The following is a 21,119-nucleotide window of genomic DNA, read 5'->3' on the forward strand; positions in this document are numbered from 1 at the left end:
CTCTGTTATTTACTTCAGGCCATATTCTTTCAATTGTGTGATTCTGTTTATTTAAAAGGAAAAAAGGAAAACAATTAGACTAGCACAACAGCTACATACAGTTAAGGAAGTTAGTTTATTACTGTAACGCAGTTCGTAGATTCGGGAAGAAGGAGGTGGGAACCGGCAAACATTTAAGAATTTAATAATCAAAATAAACAAACGTAAAAGTACAGCGGCAGCCCCTCACGGACGACTGCCGCACACCAAACACAAAATAATATCCAGGCCTGGTCCTCTCTCGTCTTCCACTGTCGTCACTCCTCCTTTTATCGTTCCGGAGCTCCTCCGTGGGACTCGAGACCGGTGAGTGTCGCAGGTGTCGCTCATTATCATTAACTCCACCGGCCTCGCTCCGTTCCCACGACTCTCGGCCCCGCCCCGCCCCACTCACCACATACCCCCATCGCCCCTCGCAGGCCGGGGGGTACCCTCGAGACTGCGCTCTACTCCCCCCCTCCTCCTCCTCCTCCTCCTCCTCCTCCTGGGGGGGGGGGGCCCGTTAGGGCGGCCGCGGCGTACCTGGGGGTACGGACAGACGAGGCGAGAGAAAAGGCGACGGAAGGATGAGGAGTGACAGAGACGAGAGAGGGGAGAGAGGAAAAAATAAATAAAAATCGGTCCGGTTCCCGGACACACTGCTGGTTGGTCCTCAACCAGCTGAGAGGCTCTCACTCGCGGTGCCATGCGATGGTACTGGACCTCTTTGGTGGACGGCTCGACGCTCCGCCTCCTAGCGGACGGCGATGGCTCCCCCGGTCGAGGGCAGCCGGTAGCGAGTCCCCCATTCCCTGCTCCTCCCCATCATGGCGGATGGCAGCAGGCTACGGCCACTCGGCGAATGGCGCCGACTCCTCCGCTCCCTCTCGGACGGCAGCCCCCCTCCTCGACCCAGGAGCACGGCAGCGAGTCTTCCGTCCCACCTGATGTTCCATCGCTCCAGCACCACCGTCGCCTCCGATCTCCTCAGCACCGCAATCCCCCTCAGCAGCGAGGGCTCTCTGACAGCGTGTCCCTCCTTCCTCCCGGGTTTCGGCACCAATGTAACGCAGTTCGTAGATTCGGGAAGAAGGAGGCGGGAACCGGCAAACATTTAAGAATTTAATAATCAAAATAAACAAACGTAAAAGTACAGCGGCAGCCCCTCACGGACGACTGCCGCACACCAAACACAAAATAATATCCAGGCCTGGTCCTCTCTCGTCTTCCACTGTCGTCACTCCTCCTTTTATCCTTCCGGAGCTCCTCCGTGGGACTCGAGACCGGTGAGTGTCGCAGGTGTCGCTCATTATCATTAACTCCACCGGCCTCGCTCCCTTTCCCACGGCTCTCGGCCCCGCCCCACTCACCACAATTACATACAGTCTTGGACCTCTAGAGCATTGGATCTTAAATCTGGTTGCTTTAAGGAGGTAATTCTACCTGATTCTACATACAAATTCTAATGTCGTTGTTGTGACCTACTTCAATCAGTTCGTTGAAACATAAAACAGGGGAAATCCGTTATAACCTAATTGAGTTACAGTGACTTAACATACCATTTCCATTAATGCTTGCTCAGGATGGACACATTCGACACATGTGCACCTGCTCATGAGTAGAATCAAAGTGAAAATCGCAATTGACAGCAATACTCTTCAGCACAATGGTAACCACAAAATTTTATGACAGAAACTCCTTTAAATGTCCAACTGAATATTAAACATTGACACAAACTACCAATATCTTTCCCTTTACTGATAAACCCTAAATTTACTCTCCTAAAGAAGTCCCTGGCAAAGCATGCTACAGATGCATCACCCAGGGCTTCATCTATAATCGTGAGCTAAGTTGATCGTAGAGACCATGGTGGCAAAGGCTCTACGATCTACTTAGGCTTACGATGCTAAACGCTGCCATGTGCAGTGGATCTGTATTTCCCAGCATGCTTTGCCAGGGACTGCATTAGGAGAGTAAATTTAGGGTTATTTGATGTTTTTTCAGGGAACAATGTTGATAGTTTATGATAATGTGTAAAGTTCAGTTATGTTGGACATTTAGAGTTGTTTCTGTGACTGCATTTTGTGGTTACCATTGTGCTGAAGAGTAGCATTTGTGCTTTAGGCTGTGGGCTCGAAATGTTTTGCTCCTAATCCAACTACACTGTACAGATCAGAAATTTGTCCTGAGATAAGTTAATAAATGGTCTTTAACAATAGTAGATTTCAGTTTGTAATTAGTTTATGCAAAAACTATATTTGGATTTAATTATAAAAATGTGGATATTCTAAATGAAAAAATGATTTGTAAAAAGTTCAAATAAAAAACGTTGTATGATCTTCATAATAAATCATCTTTTTACTATAAAAATAACAACATAGTTTGTGCAACCTAAAATGTGGAGCATTCACACACTAACTTTAGTTGAGGATGTTTGCCGATATGGCTACCTTTCTGTGTTGTACCGGTGGTCTGCCAGTTTCTCCTGCATGAAAAGTGTCAAGAAAAACTCCTTGCCATGATCCACCCTGACCTGGTCCCAAATGCCATATTCTAACACAGCACTTCTGCAAGACAACAAAGGCATATTCATATAGGTTAGATGGTACAATACGCACAAAATACATATTACACATTAATCAATATGTTTGAATATGATACATTTTTCAGGGCAAATGCTCAGATAACAGTTGAATCAAGTTTACGAGAATTAACTTTAGTTTATGATCTTTATCCATTATATCCTGTAGCAACAAAACAAACAACTGGGATTTGTTTATTATTGAACTTAAATTTTATTTAATTAACTTCCTATTTTTTCCCAAAAGTTTTGGATGAATATGATTATGGCCTGTTTCTGGACTACAATCTGCAATTTCTTTTTATCCAATAATATATGCATAGTTAAGACGGGAATAGTGTTCCTTACTGTCCTCTGAATTAAAGGATACTCCACAAATTCTGTCATCATATACTCACCCTCATGTTTTTTCAATCCTTTATGAATTTCTTTCTTCTGCTGAACAGAAAGGAAGATATTTAGGAGAATGTCAGTAACCAGACAGTTTCTGGTCTCATTGACTTCCATGGTATATATATATTTTCCTACTATGGAAGTCAATGAGACCAGAAACTGTCTGGTTACTGACATTCTCCTAAATATCTTCCTTTCTGTTCAGCAGAAGAAAGAAATTCGTAAAGGATTTGAAACAATATGAGGGTGAGTATATGATGACAGAATTTATTTTAAAGTGGAGTACCCTTTAACAAGTGAAATGGATCAAGTTCCTGTGGAATAAAACATGTTCTTGATGGCATGCATTGTTTCTCATTTTTATTGTTTGATTATACAGCCAGGACTGGACTTCCATTTGGGTTCCACCCAGTAGGTGATCCTGCTTTTACACACACACACACACACACACACACACACACACACACACATATATATATATATATATATATATATATATATTTTTTTTTTTTTTCATGGTATAATTATGTATTCTGCTTATTGTGAGCCTAAATGAGTAAATTGGTATTAAATCATTATCAGGATGACTTGCCACCAACTGCTGGTGTTTTTTTAAATATATTGAAAGTAGTGTTTCATGTTGTCACTTCACATTTAATAGCCTCTTAGAATGAAATTGCTATGTAAATTCACAGTGCCTCCTTTGAGCTGCAATAGTGTGTAAAGTACATCTAAATGCAGGGTCAGATGCTGCTTCTGTGCCACCTATACTGCAAAGCTGGGTGTTTGTTCATACAGAGTTCATCAGACAGCCTGAAGCCTCTTACGTTGTTGATTTAAATTTCAAAACACAATTCGACATTTGCTCGCAATGTTTTTTTTACAAAACCTCATCATTTTGCAGGACAATTGTCTATTACAGTATACGACACATATAGAAGGGTGCCAATACAGCTGTGGTGATATACAATAAAAGTTTATTTCCATCACACTGTAAAGTGATCTAGAGGAAAAGCAGATGTGTTTTGCCTATTGGCATACATAGCCTATTACGTGTATTTGTTTTTATTTATGCTATTATAATTACACCGGGTCACCAACTAATGACAGATTGAAATCTACAGTAAATTAACACATCCTTCTTGACTCTTCAACCGAGTGTAATGGTATTTAAGAAGCCTTTAACATTATGTGCTCAACATTAAATCTGTAACATGTAGCCAACATTAAGAATAGGGTTGTGCCGGTGAGGACATTTTCCCATTGATTAGTTAACTTATGACAACACCAATGTTATTTGTTAATCTCTTCTGTAGATTTTGATCTTTATAAGTTGTTATGATATATTGTTAATTAAAAAACAACAGTAAAATAGTACAATAAAAAAACTCGCGTATAGCCTACTATAATCAAACTAATAAGACGGGTGTCATAAAATACCCATATTATAACAAATAAATAAAATATATTTGGAAATCGCCCTTTAAAACGAAGGCTCGGTTTGTGGTTCACAATTATTTGATTAAAACAAAGACAAAGCCACTTATATTAAAAAAAAAAATTATGTTTTTGTTAACAGAAGTTATATTGCGCCTTTAATTGCCTCCGCTATCGTCCTGTCAATCATACTCGCGGGTAATTTTCAGTAAAAATGTATTTCACCATCATCGGTACCAGTCAGTGATCCTCTCTCGCTCGGCGCTGTCTAGCGCAGCTTCACCACACAGATTTAACTCTGCACAGCTAAATAAAACGGGCTGGTGGCAGACTAATATTTAATATTTCTGATGTAAAGATTTCTGTGAAACGCGTAAAGTTGCACAGAAGAAAGCCCAACAGGACCTGCCCTGTACAGTTTAAGAATCGGTAGCCATAGTAATGTTAGAGTACTATTATTTTGTTGAACAGACCTGAGCGACTACTGCCATATCACCCTGCAACCCAAGACTGGTTGCCCACTGAAGCTAAGCAGGGTTGAGCCTGGTCAGTACCTGGATGGGAGACCTCCTGGGAAAACTAGGTTGCTGTTGGAAGAGGTGTTAGTGAGGCCAGCAGGGGGTGCTCACCCTGCGGTCTATGTGGGTCCTAACGCCCCAGTATAGTGACGGGGACACTATACTGTAAAAAAGCACCGTCTTTCGGATGAGACGTTAAACCGAGGTCCTGACTCTCTGTGGTCATTAAAAATCCCAGGATGTCTTTCGAAAAGAGTAGAGGTGTGACCTCGGCATCCTGGCCAAATTTCCCCATTGTTCTCTGACCATCATGGCCTCCTAATCATCCCCTTACACTGATTGGCTTCATCACTCTGTCTCCTCTCCACCAGTAAGCTGGTGTGTGGTGGGCGTTCTGGCGCACTATGGCTGCCGTCGCATCATCCAGGTGGATGCTGCACACTGGTGGTGGACGAGGAGACACCACCCCTCACAATGTAGAGCGCTTTGAGTGCTTAGAAAAAAAAAGCAGAAAAGCGCTATATAAATGTAATGAATTATTATTATTATTATTATTATTACTGATGACGTCACATGCTCAGATTTGCTTGACCAATCGGCGGAAGGGGGCGTCTCAGGCCCGCCCACATGTGGAAAACGAATTTTGAAGTCATTTATTCGTTTTATGCCTCTGAACTAAAAAACGAAAAATCAAGCCGAAATCTCGTTTTTTCGTTTTTTTCAAAAAAACGAAAAAAAAAAAAAAAAAAAACGAATAAAGGTGCCGTTTTCTCGTTTCTGCTTATTTCATTTCAAATTGGAAAACAAACTATCAAAACGTACACGGACCCTTCTGGCACGCTGTCCTTCTGTTGGTCTATCAACATTCTCTGATGTAGAGGCAGAACTTGATTGTACTGCAGACCTGAACCCTATATGCAGTGGTGCCAGATGAGACACGTCCCATGTCCGTCCGTCACTCAGTTTGTAGCTGTACTTTCCTCTTCTCCTGATAATGTGCATAGGGTCACTGAATTTTGAGGTTCCTTTCTTAACATGTGCTGGTTTTCTCACACGTACGCAATCCCTTCCTTCACCTTTGGAATTTTTGCTTTCCGTTTTATATCCAGATATGCTTTCATTTTTTATTGTTTCTTCTTTACTTTTGTTCTCAGTTTCCTTGCAGCCTGGGTTATGTTGCATGACGTGAGAATTGACAACTTCGTTCTCATCTTTCTTCCGAACAAAAGCTCAAAAGGAGATGTTCCTGTGGTTGCGTGAGGAGTAGCTCTGTACGTTTGCAAGAATTCTACCACAAAGGAAGTCCTCTCTTTGAGCAGTCAGAATAGCCTCCTTAAGTACCTTATTCCAACGCTCAACCGCTCCATTTCCTTCGGGATGGTATATGGAGGTGCGAATGTGCTTGACATCTCTTTCTTGCAGGAAATGTTTAAACTCTGAAGAGAGGAATTGAGGGCCGTTGTCAGTAACAATCTCCAGTGGATTCCCTTTTTGGCTGAAGACTGATGTCAGAAAACTCGTAACAGTCGCTGCTGTCACGTTCGATGTGAATGCCACTTCTGGCCATTTTGAGTAATAGTCAATTAGTGTAATAGCATATCTGCAGCTAGCAGGACCTATCTCGAAAGGACCCACCACATCCATGCCAAGTTTCTGCCAAGGGCCCTCTGGGTACTGAACCGGAGTCAGTGGTCCATGTGTGGTTCTAGCTGTCTTATCATGAAGCTGGCAGGTGACACAAGTTGCAATGGTGGACTGTACTTGTAAATCCATCTTAGGCCACCAATATTGCTCTCTTAGCCTTTGCTTGGTCCTCACAATTCCTTGATGTCACTCGTGAGCTAAAGTGACCAACCTTGAACGTAAACTGAGTGGTACAATCAACCTGTGTGTTCCCCTCAACACATATGAGTCATGAAGAGACAGTTCATCTTTTACCGGAAAATAAGGAATCATGTCATCCGGCAATGTTTTAGCTGTTGCTGGCCAACCGTTCTCAACATACTTGCGGAGTTTGGCGAGCTCAGGGCAGGACAAGCACTCAACAGCAAACTCGGTCAGCGGCACAGCTGATAGCAAGGTGCTCACAGCAGCTACAGTTTCTGGTTCAGAGTCCTCATCAGGGTTAGTTTCATTTCCTCTTCTTTGTCACCAAATGCACGAAAAGACACCATATCACAGAGCGCGGCCACATATTGCAGAATGTTTTCGTCATGCCTTTGCTCTCTTTGTCGAAATTTGTGTCGTTCCGCAATAGTATTAACTTTCGGGACAAATTGTGCCCTGAGTACAGTTAGTGCAGATGCGTATGTCGTACCCGTATTTGGCAGGGTGTAGAAGATTCGCTGGGCTTCTGTTCCAAGGCAATGAAGCAGTGTAGCATGCTTTCTAGTATCAGGCCAGTCATCTCCCTCTGCATGAATTGCCAACAGATAGTTTTCAAACATTTGTGTCCATATACTGAATGGAATTGCAGGTTCCCCCGGGCATTGCAAATATGTAGGAGGAAGATTAACTGCCATCCTCGTCGCCAATTTGCTATGTCACCAGCATAAATGAGAAATAAGAACACACTTCTCTTTACACGTTCATCTGTCTTTTACTGAAGCACTGCACGACACCTCACTTCTCTCCTTCACTTACATGTATGCATGACAATCACTTACAACAGCTCCCTCTAGTGGTACTTCTTAACCAACAGACTTTATAATAGAACACAACACACTCCTCCACTCCTCCACCACTTCTTCCTTTAGATGGCTACAGGCTTGAGCTGTAGCCAGCTGCCAGTCACCAACAGCAACTAAATCTTCAGTTACTGGACTCGAAGTGACTCTTTGGAGTGGCACAGAGATAGAAAGCCATGGATCATCTCTGCGCTTCAGGGAGGTGTGTCATGTTCACAGAGGAACAGCACAAACAGCAGCAAAGAAAAGAAACCTAGCACTGGAGCCTGTAAACAATTCTGGAATATTGCAGAACAACAAAAAAAAAACACTGATTTCTGGCCTTTTGAGTTTGTCATCTACCCTGATGCCTCTGGTTAGGGTCATCACCTAATGGTGTTGTGTTTGACCCAACTGAAAGACCGCCCTCTGGCCAGTTTAAAATAAAATGCAAAAGGCTATGTTGATTGTAGCTATCTAAAGCTGCACAGTGGCACTATGCAGCTAAAATCATGCAGCTATAACGGGCAGGTCCAAGGCCAGCTCTTGATTACAGGAATGGAGGGGAGTGACTTAATTGTTTTTGCCGAAGATAACAGGGTAATTCAGATGTGGTGGAATATTCAGTGAAGTAGCCAGAGTTATAAGAGAAGTAAACTTTGAGGGACATAAACTTTGCAACATGTGCTAACCAAGGCCACCATGTCTGTGATTTTTAAAAACGCTTGTTTTTGTTACTAATGGTACGTTTCCACCCATGCAACAGTTCTAATGTTTTAATAACATATCCTAGATTACGCTTAACCTGATTTTAATACATTTCTTGAACAAACTGATATAAAACAATTTACGAAGATATTGTGGTGACATATGTCACATCGGGCTGTTAACCTTAAACTGTACAATTTTGATGTGACGTATTTGTCACATTAGGAAAAATGGTCTGAACACAAATTAAGATATTTTTTGATGGAATCTGAGAGCTCTCAGACCCTCCATAAACAGCAAGGGTCCTTACATGATCAAGGTCCAGAAACGTAGCAAGGAGACCGGTAAAATAATCCATGTGACATCAGGGGTTCAACTGTAATTTTACAAAGCTACGAGAATACTTTTTGTGCACAAAAGAAAACAAAAATCCCTCACTTTATTCAGATTCGTCTCCTCCGGGTCACCCTAGCGCCATTTTGGAGAATATCCACTGAACGCAAACAGCGTATGCTCTTTTATATGAGCTTCGCCATAAGGATACGGTTTCTATTTTTTACTTTTTACGTACACTTTGAGTTGAGCAAAAACAAAGTATGCTACGCTGGTATCATCATGTCACTGGTAGGTGATGGTATTAGGCAAGCATTTTATACACATTCAAAATAAAAGTCTTCCCGCTACTCCTCTGCTACCTCTTTGCGACCCCCAGTTTAAGAACCGCTGCACTAGACCATTTTTTTTTATGTTTCAAAAAAAGTACCTCAGATGTGTGTAAATTCTAAATTGTGCTGATACATATTTAAGGTAGCAAAAATAAATATTTATTAATATGACAATATCTTAAGTAATATTGGTTAAATAGGAGGGGGAAATCCTGCCCATACCCAGCTAGGGAAATAAATAAATAAAAAATAATTTATAAAAGCACTGATGCTCATTTACTGAAGTGCTATACAGGAACTGTGAATAAATTACTGAAACAATTGTTGCAAAATAATAATATCATGGCTATAATAACATCCTCAACAAACGAAAAAGAGAAAAGTAATATGCAATATGTACAGTACCGGTCAAAAGTTTGGACACATTACAGTTTTTAATGTTTTTGAAAGAAGTCTCTTATGCTCACCAAGCTATACATTTATTTGATCAAAAATACAGAAAATAAAAATAAAAAATAGTATTGTGAAAAAAAAAAAAACACTCATCATTTAACACTAGCATTACCTTATCTTTTTACATTCAGTGTTTAACTGCTCATGACTTTATCAGTGGTCCATTCTGGTAGTTGACCAGAAATTAAGCATCACTAAACAGCTGGTCAATGCTGCTGCATTCTGACAGTGGTATGAGTTTGTCAAACAGTTTGCTTTCATTCACCCTCCGGATACACCTCTCAACATGAACCCTCAATCTGGCAATTGACTGTGCCTGCTGGACACGGGCAAGTCAGTAAACCTAGCAAGGAACAAAGTAATCCACAAAAATCCTTTGTCAACCGTAATTGCCATGGGGTGAGGCATTTAACAGTTCCTGTCTGAAAATCTCCTGGTCGCTCATAGAGCCTGCATACATGCTAGTTACAAAGTTAATGGCACTGTGTGGTGCAATGCCAATCACAACCTAAAGTGAATACACCTCACACTGAAGAACAAGAGAGGAGGGTGTTTGGCAGTACAATTCAGTGGAGTCCAGCATTACTTTAATGCTGTCAGGGAAGAGAACTCTGACTTCTTGCTATGGTATCCATTAGTAGATGGAGCCAAATAGATGGATGGTGCCTATCGTAATCATTCCTCTTGAATCTAAATGCACACACGTTACGCTGGTGTGTGGTATGAGTAAAATTACACTACAGACACTACATCTGGAACTTTATTTTCTTGTGTTAAAGATATGTTTTTGCATTTGAAAAAATGGAAGGGTGTATTGTTTTGATAGCACACCTTGCTGAGGTGCAAGCACATCCTAAAAAAATTGTCCTGGCTTGTTGTTTATGCATTGCTGCAACCATTCTTTCGATCTGGAGCTGCAAGAACTAGTCAGAAAAGCATTTTTGAGTCATTTTTCGGAGAGCAGGATATAACCAACCTACTCTGGCTGTCCCAAACAAGATTGTATTTCAGAGCTGAAACAATATTGAGAATAATCCATGCCTATGGCCCTGTTTTACAAACTCTAGGTTCACTTCAGCAGGACCTCAGTGTTCGTGGCGAAATGCAGGCAAAATATCAAGGCTTCTAAAGCAAGTCAAAAAAGGGAGAACATATTTTGACCTTCTGCATTGCGAGGCACTTTTTGGTGCTTGTAAGGCTGCGGCAAAAGCCTTTCAGAGTGTGCAAGCAAGTGTTGTTAGGGCACTGGAATGTGTAAAGATGCTAAAAGGGTGCGTGTCCTCAGATGTCCTCAGTCCTCAGTGCGTGTCGGCAGCATTTGTTAACATGAAATGAGTTTTACAAGCTTTTACTTTTTCCACCTCATCAGTACATTTTTAAATCACGTTATAAATAGAAAATTCTAGTACATATAGACATACACACTTAACCATAGGTTATATGTAGATAAGGTTATATGTAAAATTGGTTTGTTATTAACATTTTAAAAAGCCAATTCTTGGTGTGGTGTACAAAACTACTGCAAGGCATGTAATTGTCCAGTTATTCATTATTTTTTAAATTTAATTTGTTATGTAACATATACTGTAAATGTAACTAAAGCAAAATGTCTTCTCTTCACATATAGCCAGAAGAATCGTCTGACAACACTGCTAGTGAAACTGACCAACCGTAACCGAGGTACCTGCTGTGACACTGACTGTTGTGGGAAATTCAACCTCATTTGTATGTATTTCCCTTTCCCTGATCTTTAAAATCACACATCACATCAACCTTAATAAATTACACAAAGGTTTGGTCAAAGAAACTGTTCAGAGAATTTCAACATCACTGACAAAGGCTTCTAGAAAATATTTTCTTCATCAGTGATGCTGGAATTCTCTGATCAGTTTCTTTGACCAAACCTTAATTTATTAAAGTGTATGTTAAAAGTGGAAAGTGCTTATTAATTTGTTTAAAACATATCAATCCTAGCATTATGAAGTTATATAATGTGTAATTCTACACTTTTTTTTCCCCCCTCCAATAAGGATATACAACAGATTTTAGAGGGATGCGTACATGGGTCTTCCATCCTCTCGTCTTTGAAACGAAACCACAACTTATGTCTTGAAGACAGAAGGAAAATGGTTCGAATTTTGGTGTCCCATTTAATGGAGAAGTTTGAAGAATTGTAAGTGATGTTTTATTCATTGTTCCACTTTACACAAAGTCATTAAGTCATAAGCTGTAAATATGGTTTACTCATAAGTAACCTAATATCTATACAGTCCTTCTCCTAGTCCATCACCATACCGAAAAAAAAGAGCTAGCTCTGGCCCTGGTCACACAATTCCCATGCCTTAGAGATTCAGAGGGCAGTGGATATGTGAGTATGCCCAGCATTTGTCAGAACTATGGTCACCTTCACACTGCAGTAGAATTTTTGAATAACATGAAGATATATTGAAGACATTTTTGGGTAAACTAGCCCTTTAACATATTTAGGTTGTTGTTTTAGGGTGTATGATATACACCAGGGCCATCCAGCCACAGGGTTTTTGGAGGAATGACTCCGTAATATCAGAAAGTGCCTCCACAGTCACAGTTCAGCACCAGGACAGCAATCACAGACCACAAATGAGTGCCAAGCTCATAACCCAACAATAGGTCGGTGCTATAGTTACCCACCATTGGGTTATCTGTTGGGTCATTTTTAACCCAACTGTTTTAAGTGAGTATGTTTAACTGATGTTAAATAAGCTGGGATATCCCATTGAGATCTAGAGAGCAGTGCCCCCTCTCAGTGTGTTCGCAATTACACTTACAAAGCAAATTCTGTTAAAATGTAACTCTTTCTGGGGTTAAAATTCTAATACTATGGAGAGTAATTATATGTGGGGATTGTAGGTGGGGGGAGTGAATGTCCAGCGCTCAATCTCCATCCTCAATACCACGACTGAGGTGCCCTTGAGCAAGGCACCGAACCCCTAACTGTTCCCCCTACATAAATGGCTGCCCTCTGCTCCGGGTATGTGTTCACTGCTGTGTGTGTGTGCACTTTGGATGGGTTAAATGCAGAGCACAAATTCCGAGTATACTTGGCTGTATGTCATGTCACTTTCTCTTTCAAAATCTAATAAAAAAAAAAAAAAAAGGAAAGACAACCATTCAGACATGTGACATAATATATATTTTTAAATAATATTTCACATTCACATTTAATACTTACAAGTCCTTTGACATCAAATAAATGAGGAAACATTTGTAGTACATCAGCTGATCACGGCGGGTCGGGGAGAATCTGTAGTGGAATTTGTTACAGTCTTTATACGCCACTCAAGAAAGCCTTTGTTGCTCTGAATGTCATAGAAATGTATATATAATCTATAAAACTATCATATGTTCCAAAGTGGATATTCCCAGGGTCAGACAAAATAAACACATTACATATAACTCTTCTTACCACAAGTAGTGAGAGTAACATCTTCTGTCTGATTTGAGGAGGCACCAAACTCTGTCAGGTCTGAGAAGTCAGTAGAGTTCTAGGATGTTTCAGCAAATAGAAGTTCTGAAATACACACATTTTGTCTCCGAGTCAAGATACAAACTTTCAAAATATCTATAAAACAAATCAAATGTTCTTAAATGTCCTACCATCATCAGTGTGGATGATAAAACACATTTCTTTGGTTGTTGCAAGTTCTGGAAAGACATCCTCATCCGCCTCTATGCAATGGTCATCTGTGACTTTCAATGTTGTATTCTTTGGTATCAGAAACGTCTGCTGGACTACACCATAACATCAACATGTTATTTACAAAAGCAATTGCAAAATTACTGTCACTTAATCTTTATTAACTGAATACTAAACATAACTCACCTGTACTGAGAAAAACTGACAAACTTCTTCCCTACACGTTGCACTTTTATCAAAGTCGTGGCCTGACATTAAAGACAAAACATGTAATTTAAGATAACAGCTAATGTTAGTGTGATTGAGAATGCAAAAAATGTTTAAAGGGTAACTAAACCCTAAAACAACTTTTGAGTAAATGTTTTGACATTTGGTTATAAAGTGTTTTAATTCTACAATATATGGTGTAAAAACGTCTGAGTGCTGGTCTCTTTAGGTTGAACGGTGGCTACTGCAGTTGAATTTTCCTATTGGACGTTGCATACCCCTGTGAGGTATGATGGCACTTACTAACTACGCCCCTGCCCGAGCTCACCACACACTTGGCATAGGCTCAGCCCCTGGTATAAAAACATCTTGTTCCGTCAAAACCACTGTAGAGTGATACGGTTTCTAGGTATGTGGTTTGATGCAAAGGTTACATGGAATAATCACATAAGTAAGATGGAGGAAAAATGTAAAAAGATTTTGAATGTAATGAGGTGTATTTCTGAGTGGGGAGATGACAGATTGACATTAAAAACTATTTATTCAACAATGATTAGAGCAATACTAGACTATGGATGTATGGTATATGGTTCAGCAGCTCACAAGTTAGGAAAATTAGAAATAATTCAATCACAAGCTTTGAGAATTTGTTGTGGAGCTTAGCGTTACAGGTGGAGATGGGGGAAATGCCGGTTCACCTAAGGAGAAAACAACTGATATTGACGTATTGGGCAAGCTTAAAAGGCCAACGGGATAATCATCCAATAAAAGGTTTAGTTGAGACTTGTTGGGAGCATGGAAAAAGGAAAGTTAATAGTTTTGGTTGGATCATTGAAGAGTTAGTACGGGAGATGGAACTAAATGAGTACAGAGTTATTCCAACAGTAATTTTACCAACGATACCTTTATGGTTTTTACCACAACCAAAACTGTATTTATTCTTATTGGAAGCGAGACAAGATAAAGATCTGCTGTTACTAGAGGCAGAATTCACAAAACAATATATTGGGATTAATTATGAACAGTATGTTCAAGTTTTTACAGATGCATTTAAAGGCTAGTTCACACTACAGGATTTTAAGCCCGATTTAAGCCTGATTTGCAAGTTAACGAGCTCGCCGACAGGTTGGGCTGTAATCGGGGGAATATCTGCGGGTGATCGGCGCTCTTTATGTGTGAACTACACAACGATGCATCAAAGACGCTCGCTGACGCATCGCTGACGCATCGCCGACACCTTGCCGGTGCCAATCAAATATCTAGGATGCCAAATATCTGGACCAGTCGGCTGACTCGACATCACGTGGTGTCAGGTGTCGTGATGAGCTACAGCCAATGAAAGAGCAAGGCATGGGTTGAGGTCACCAGAAGAAAAACAGCAGCAACTTCGCTTAAAGAAAAGGCTTATATTTTTGCACATAAGCTTCTTTCACAGGCTTTTGGCTGCTTTTATTAACCACCAATAGTTACTGTTGCCATGACCGACAAACACTCACACTACTCTCCATCTCACGCAGTGAAAAACACATCGCAAAGCAGAGAGGAAACTGACCACACACCGACAGAGAAGACAGAGCAGGTTACTGCTGATATGAAACAAGGTCTCATGACTCTCAGCTTTCAAATCGAGTAATTTTTAAAGAAATTCAAACAATAAATACCTTTTTGTGGCTCTTCAGTGTGTCGTGGCAGATCACTGTATTGCCTCAGTTCAAACACGTGAACCGATCATCTTTTCATATTTACTTAATGCACGAAATGAACATGAATAAACATCAGAGGGTGTTTAATTTCAACCGCGGAACACACCATTTTAAGTCCACCGAAGTTAATCTACTCCTGTCTGATTTGTGGTTAAGGATAGAAGAGATACAGCTGCAGCTACTGGGCATGCACATTTACATATTTTCCGAGCCCACAATATAATGTGAAACCAATGAAAATGGTTTTAAGACCTGTCATAGTTTAATGAGTGGAAGATGACATGAAGCTCGCGGTTAACCTGCATTGAAAACAGATGAGCGCACATGTGCATATACAGCTCCCGATCGGGGCGAAGTTCACGGGTTTTTGTCCACAGAATGATAAGAGCACACTTTTTAACATATTTTATTATTTAACACTCAGCATTTAACTTTAGCGCTCCAAGCCATGCATACAGTGCATGAGCAGATTTTCTGGTAAGCAAAACAAACACTTTTAAATACCTCAGCTTATTGTCTTTACCATGGCAGCCAACAACAGCACAGCTTAACCCTCCTCACATATTCATATTTAGTTATATTGAAAAAGTTTCAATTCAGTCGCTCTTTTTCACCCCGTTTTAACATGTATTTCAATGAAGACTGGCCAGCTGTCAGGCAAGATGGCGGATAGCAGCAGCAGCACATAATATACATGTTCTAATTGGTCAGATCACCTTTCAATCAAGCTCTTTGCGAACGGTCAATTCTCGCTTGTTTTCATGACAAAACGTGGTTTAGGGACCGAATCGAGTAGTTGGGTGACAGAGTTGTTGTCAGCTCGTGTAGTGTGTAACCCCTGGTTGCGGATCATTTACATAAAGTCATGTAGTGTGAACACCACAACGACTAAAAGACAGACAATAACGTCATGTAGTCTGAACGGCACAGCGATCTGCCGACGTGTAAAGTCGTGTAGTGTGAACTTGGCTTAAGAATCCACAGAATGGTCAGGTGGGAGTAGCGTATGTTATTCCAAGGTTGAAAGTGTCAGGAGTGGCAGGGAATGAGGAAGCAGATCAATTAGCTAAACAAGTAATGACAAAGGAAAATACAGATATGCAAATTCTGTATAGTAAAGCTGAACTTAAGTCAATAATTAAAAAGGGGATAAATAAAAATTGGCAATTGTTTTGGGATAATGAGTTAACAGGCAGACATCTACATTCAGTTCAACCAATGGTAGGTAGAGGAAGGAATTCGAGAGGGAGAAGGAAGGAAGATTGTGTTCTTTCAAGACTAAGGTTAGGACATACAGGACTTAAGTCAACATTGCACATGATAGGGAAACATCCAACAGGAGTGTGTGATTGGTGTGGAGTCAGAGAAACTGTAGAACATGTACTTATTCAGTGTAATGGATATACGGAGGAGAGAAGAAAGCTAATCGATTAACTGAGTTCTTTTTAGAAATTGTATTAAACTATCACTTCCTATTGGATTCAAAATCTCTTTTAACGTTAACTGCTGCTCACCATTCTTTTGAAGTTCATTCATAGAATATAGATTATTAGTATTAATATTATGATGATTATTGTTATTCTTCTTCTCTGGGCTGGGAGGGACTTGGGCTGTAGATGGAGAAGCTGAACACGCAGCAACATCGAAAGCTAGAGTCCTGAAAGGTCTGGGGAAAAGGGAATTCAAGTCTCGACCCTTGTCAAAAAATCCTATTGGAATTTCAGTTTATCCTTTACGATCTTATTGGATTCCTTAGAATCCTATAGGACATTCCGATTGATTTTAATGGAATTTGACTTTGTCCTATAGGATCTTATTGGATTCTTAGAATCCTAGACTTTGTTGTTTTATTTAGTGGGATAAATTTTTTTTCCTGTAGGATCTTTTATTGATTGTATCAAATTAATTATTACAAATAATTTATCATTACTTAAAAACATTTGGTAATGTTATTTGATAATATATATTTTTGTAGTTTTTAGTCTTTATTTGACCCTCTAACTCTAACACTCTCTATTCTAGAATTAGAATATTTGATCTATCTTTTTATTTAAAAAAACACACACACTTGACCCTCTATCAATTGCATATTTATTTTCTAACTTCTAGTTTTTCTTGAAAAACTAACACTAGCTTTCTTTTTTCTATTCTATCTACTTGTTTCTTTAAAAAAAAAAAAAAGTCCTGAAAGGTCTGGGGAAAAGGGAATTCAAGTCTCGATCGCTACAGTAGATGGCGGTAATGCTCAATGTGTGATTGTGAGCCACCAATAAAAAATGAATAAACCACTGTAGCGAGTCAGGGGTTGGAATTGCGACTATTGAAAACTATCAGGATAGCGTATATTAGCATCTAGTTAGCATAGCCATTTATATAGTTATTAAGATTATTTTGTGTAGCCTAGTTAGTTAACTAGCATACCGTTGTTAGTGTAGTATTGTTAGAAGTATAGTTATTAGCATAGTATTGCATCAGTTAGGATAGCATTAAGTTACATAGATTTTTAGCATTAGCTTTATCTGTATTTAGTACAGTGGTTAGGATGGTACGTAGGGTTAGGGTTAGGGTTATGTAGTGTTGCTGGTTGCAACAGCACTGCTGGACTGCATAGCTTTCCGGCAGACTTGAAAATTAGGCGCCAGTGGTTGCATGCACTTGGCCTGGAAGACCTTGAGTTCCCACCTGAGCTTTTTAATCACAATTCATGTTCCTTCCTATTAAGCTAAAGTTAATTAACACAATTTTTTTCATTTATTATTTTTTTTTTTCAGAAGGACATCGTTTCTGTGTCATTTTTATTTTTTTTTTGAACAATTTTTTATTGACAATTATTATTAAAACATACAAAGGACATAAAAGAAATTAAAATAACATCAAGCATACTTCAGAGTGTATCATAGATTATACAGATAGCATAAATATAACCATAGAGAACCTTAAAAAGCTATAAAACCGTCAAACCATCCTGAAGTAATACTAGAGGAAAAAAAAAAAATAATAAATAAAAAAAATTATAAAACCCACCAAGCCAAAGCCCAAGACCAGCGTATAATAAAAAAGTTGAAACTCCTTCAGTTTAAGACAGCATGTTTTTTAGTTTCTCCAAAATCTGAGCCCAGAAACTGATGGAATCTTCCCTTGCCCCATGGATGCGTGCAGTGGACAACTCCATATATACAACATCCATAAAAGTGAGAACCCAGTGTCTCTTATTGAGCGAGTGTGGAGGTTTCCACCTCGTTGCAACCAACTTCTTGGCCGCTGTTAGCCCTGCTAAAAATACCCGCTTCTAAATTTTATGTGGAATATCAGATAGATTGTTTAAGATCAGAACAGAAGGGGAGGAAGGCACCGAAATATTAAGTAAGGTGGACAGATTCTCACCAACCATGTTCCAGAAGTTAGAGACCCCCGGGCATTCCCAAATCATATGAAAAAATGTACCCAATTCACTCGTATTACAAAACGTACAATATGGATCAGGTTTCAGCTTCATACAATATAGTCTGCGCGGTGTCATGTAAGTCTTGTGGATAAAGTTGAAATGAATTTGTTGATGGTCCGGGTTCCTAGAAGCTTGGGATACCATAGACCAAACATGATCCCACTTAAAGTCCGGGGAGAGGTTCGGAATATCAGTTCGCCAAGAGGCATCCAGTGTCATAGGAGGAAATACTTTATCCAAAAAAAAAAACGGTATAACTTAGAAACTAAACCTCTCTTTCCTAGGGAACAACATAGTACTCTTAATAAAGGATGATCTTTCAGAGAGGCCGACCAAGGGACCCCATAAGTCTTCATGGCAGCCCTCAACTGTAAATAAAAGAAAAATGTAGAATTCTGCAGGTTGAATTGAGAGCGGAGTTCTTCAAAGCTAAATAGGCCCTTGTTACCCATAATATCACCCAGTGAATGAATCCCCTTATCATACCAATGCCTGCACTGACCGAAATTAATAGGATTCTTCCCAACGAGCAGTTTGTGATTATTAAAAATAGGAGAGTAGGGATTCCATTTAGAGAGGATGCCACACGCTTTTTCCACCGTTCTCCAAACTGATATAGCGTAAGATATTAGGGGACCAAAGCGTATTTTACATTTATTTGAAGGTATATTGGCGAATAAAACTTCATTCAGTTTGAGCGGAAGCACTAAGTTTCTCTCCAGAGAAAGCCAAGAAATATCCTCTTCAGCATCATACCAGCTCATCAAGGGACGAAGCGCAAAAGCCCAATGATATAACTTAAAATTAGGAAGAGCAAGCCCACCAGAGAGTTTATTTCTCTGTAAAATAGAAATTCAAAGGCGTGGTCGTTTGCCGTTCCATACAAATTTGGTTATTAAGCTCTGCAATCTATCCCAGAAACGACAAGGGGGAGCCAGCGGGAGCATAGAACTCACAAAGTTAATGCGGGGGAGAACATTCATCTTAATAATTGAAATACGTGCTCTAAGAGAATTAGAGAGTGAAGACCAATTTTCCAGGTTAGACGAAATTTTTGAAAGAATGTCATTATAGTTGTTCTTACTAATAAATTGCAGGGAATCTCCAATCGTGATGCCTAGATATTTAAACTGTCTAACCATAGGAATGTCTGCGGGTAGCGCCGTGCTCTTCAGCGCGCCGTTCAGAGGGAGAAGAGCTGATTTGTTCCAATTTATTTTATAACCCGAAATCTTACCAAAACGGTCAAACTTATTCAAAATGTTGGGTAAGGATTGAGACGGGTTACCTAGATAGAGAAGAACGTCATCAGCATATAATGAAATATGATGATTAGTTCCCTGTATTGAGATGGGGGCAATATTTTTATCAGCACGGATTGACTGTGCTAATGGCTCCAGCGATAGAGCAAAAAGAAAAGGACTTAGGGGACACCCTTGACGAGAACCCCTGGCTACTACAAACAAAGAAGAACAGGTTTTGCCTGTCAGTACCATGTCTGTGGGATTAGCGTACAAAACTCTAATCATGCGGATAAAATGAGGACCCAGAGCCATTGTCTCGAGAACGGACCACAGATAAGACCACTCCAGACGATCAAAAGCCTTCATAGCGTCTAAGGAGAGAATAGCAGTAGGCGAAGCCAGTGAGGATGAGCCATGAATTATGTGAAGTAACCGTCTAACATTATCAGAAGCTAATCTAGATTTTATAAAACCTGTCTGGTCACTGTTAACTAGCTTAGATAAAAATGGTTGAAGTCTAAGAGCAAGCACTTTAGCGTAAATTTTTAAATCAGCATTAAGAAGGGACAGAGGTCTATAGCTAGAGCAGTCATTAGGGTCTTTATCCTTTTTAAGCAAAAGTGAAATTGAAAAAATCATGTCAAATAACAAGGGGCCTAAACTGTCCCAAAAGGTTACATAGAACTCTGGGGGAATTCCATCCAGCCCAGGGGATTTGCCTATACACATAGCCGAGACCGCCTCCTTGAGCTCGTCAACTGTAATAGGGTTATCTAAATTTGCAGAATCAACTTCAGACAGTTTAGGAAGCTGAAGATCTTCTAAAAAGCTATCATAAGCTGTCTGATTGTGCGGTACTTCTGAGCTATATAACTCAGCGTAAAAATCGCGAAAGGTGGCATTAACCTGTGAAGGTTCACTCAGAATACTACCATCTCTTGATTTAATTGAGCTGATATCAGAGAACTGTTCACTGGCCCGCAATCTGAGGGCGAGTAAACGGCTAGGCCTGGCACCATTAAAGTAATAAAATTGTCTAGTTCTATGTATAAGAAACTCCGCTCGTTGTTTTAAAATGGAATTTAACTCTTTCTTTACAACGTCAAATTGAAGCTTGATATCATCACTATAATTTTGTTGTAAAAGCCCATCCAGCACCACAAGTTTAGATTCTAAGCTGTTTACTCTAGACGAACGGGCTTTATTTAAGTTAGAGGCAAAACACACCGTAAAATTCCTGATGAACCCTTTAATAGAGTCCCACAGGATCCTGGGGTCCTCAACTGAGCCTTTATTTATATCCACAAAGACTGATAATTGGTTCAAAAACTCAGTTTTAAATGTTTCATCACGAAGAAGGGTGGTATTAAAGCGCCATCTAGGGGCTCTAGCCCGCTTAGAGTTT

The 21,119-nt window shown here is 39.9% G+C and overlaps 1 protein-coding gene across 1 annotated transcript in view; it reads left to right on the top strand.

Moving 5' to 3' along the window:
- The window catches only part of LOC306861123 (uncharacterized protein), a gene marked incomplete at its 3' end in the record, with an annotated part of 730,281 nt that overhangs the window by 266,423 nt on the left and 442,739 nt on the right, over nucleotides 1–21,119 (top strand). The gene's annotated exons all lie outside the window — the stretch shown is intronic.

This window comes from Barbus barbus (genome assembly GCF_936440315.1).
Source record: "Barbus barbus genome assembly, chromosome: 42".
Taxonomy (NCBI): Eukaryota; Metazoa; Chordata; class Actinopteri; order Cypriniformes; family Cyprinidae; genus Barbus; species Barbus barbus.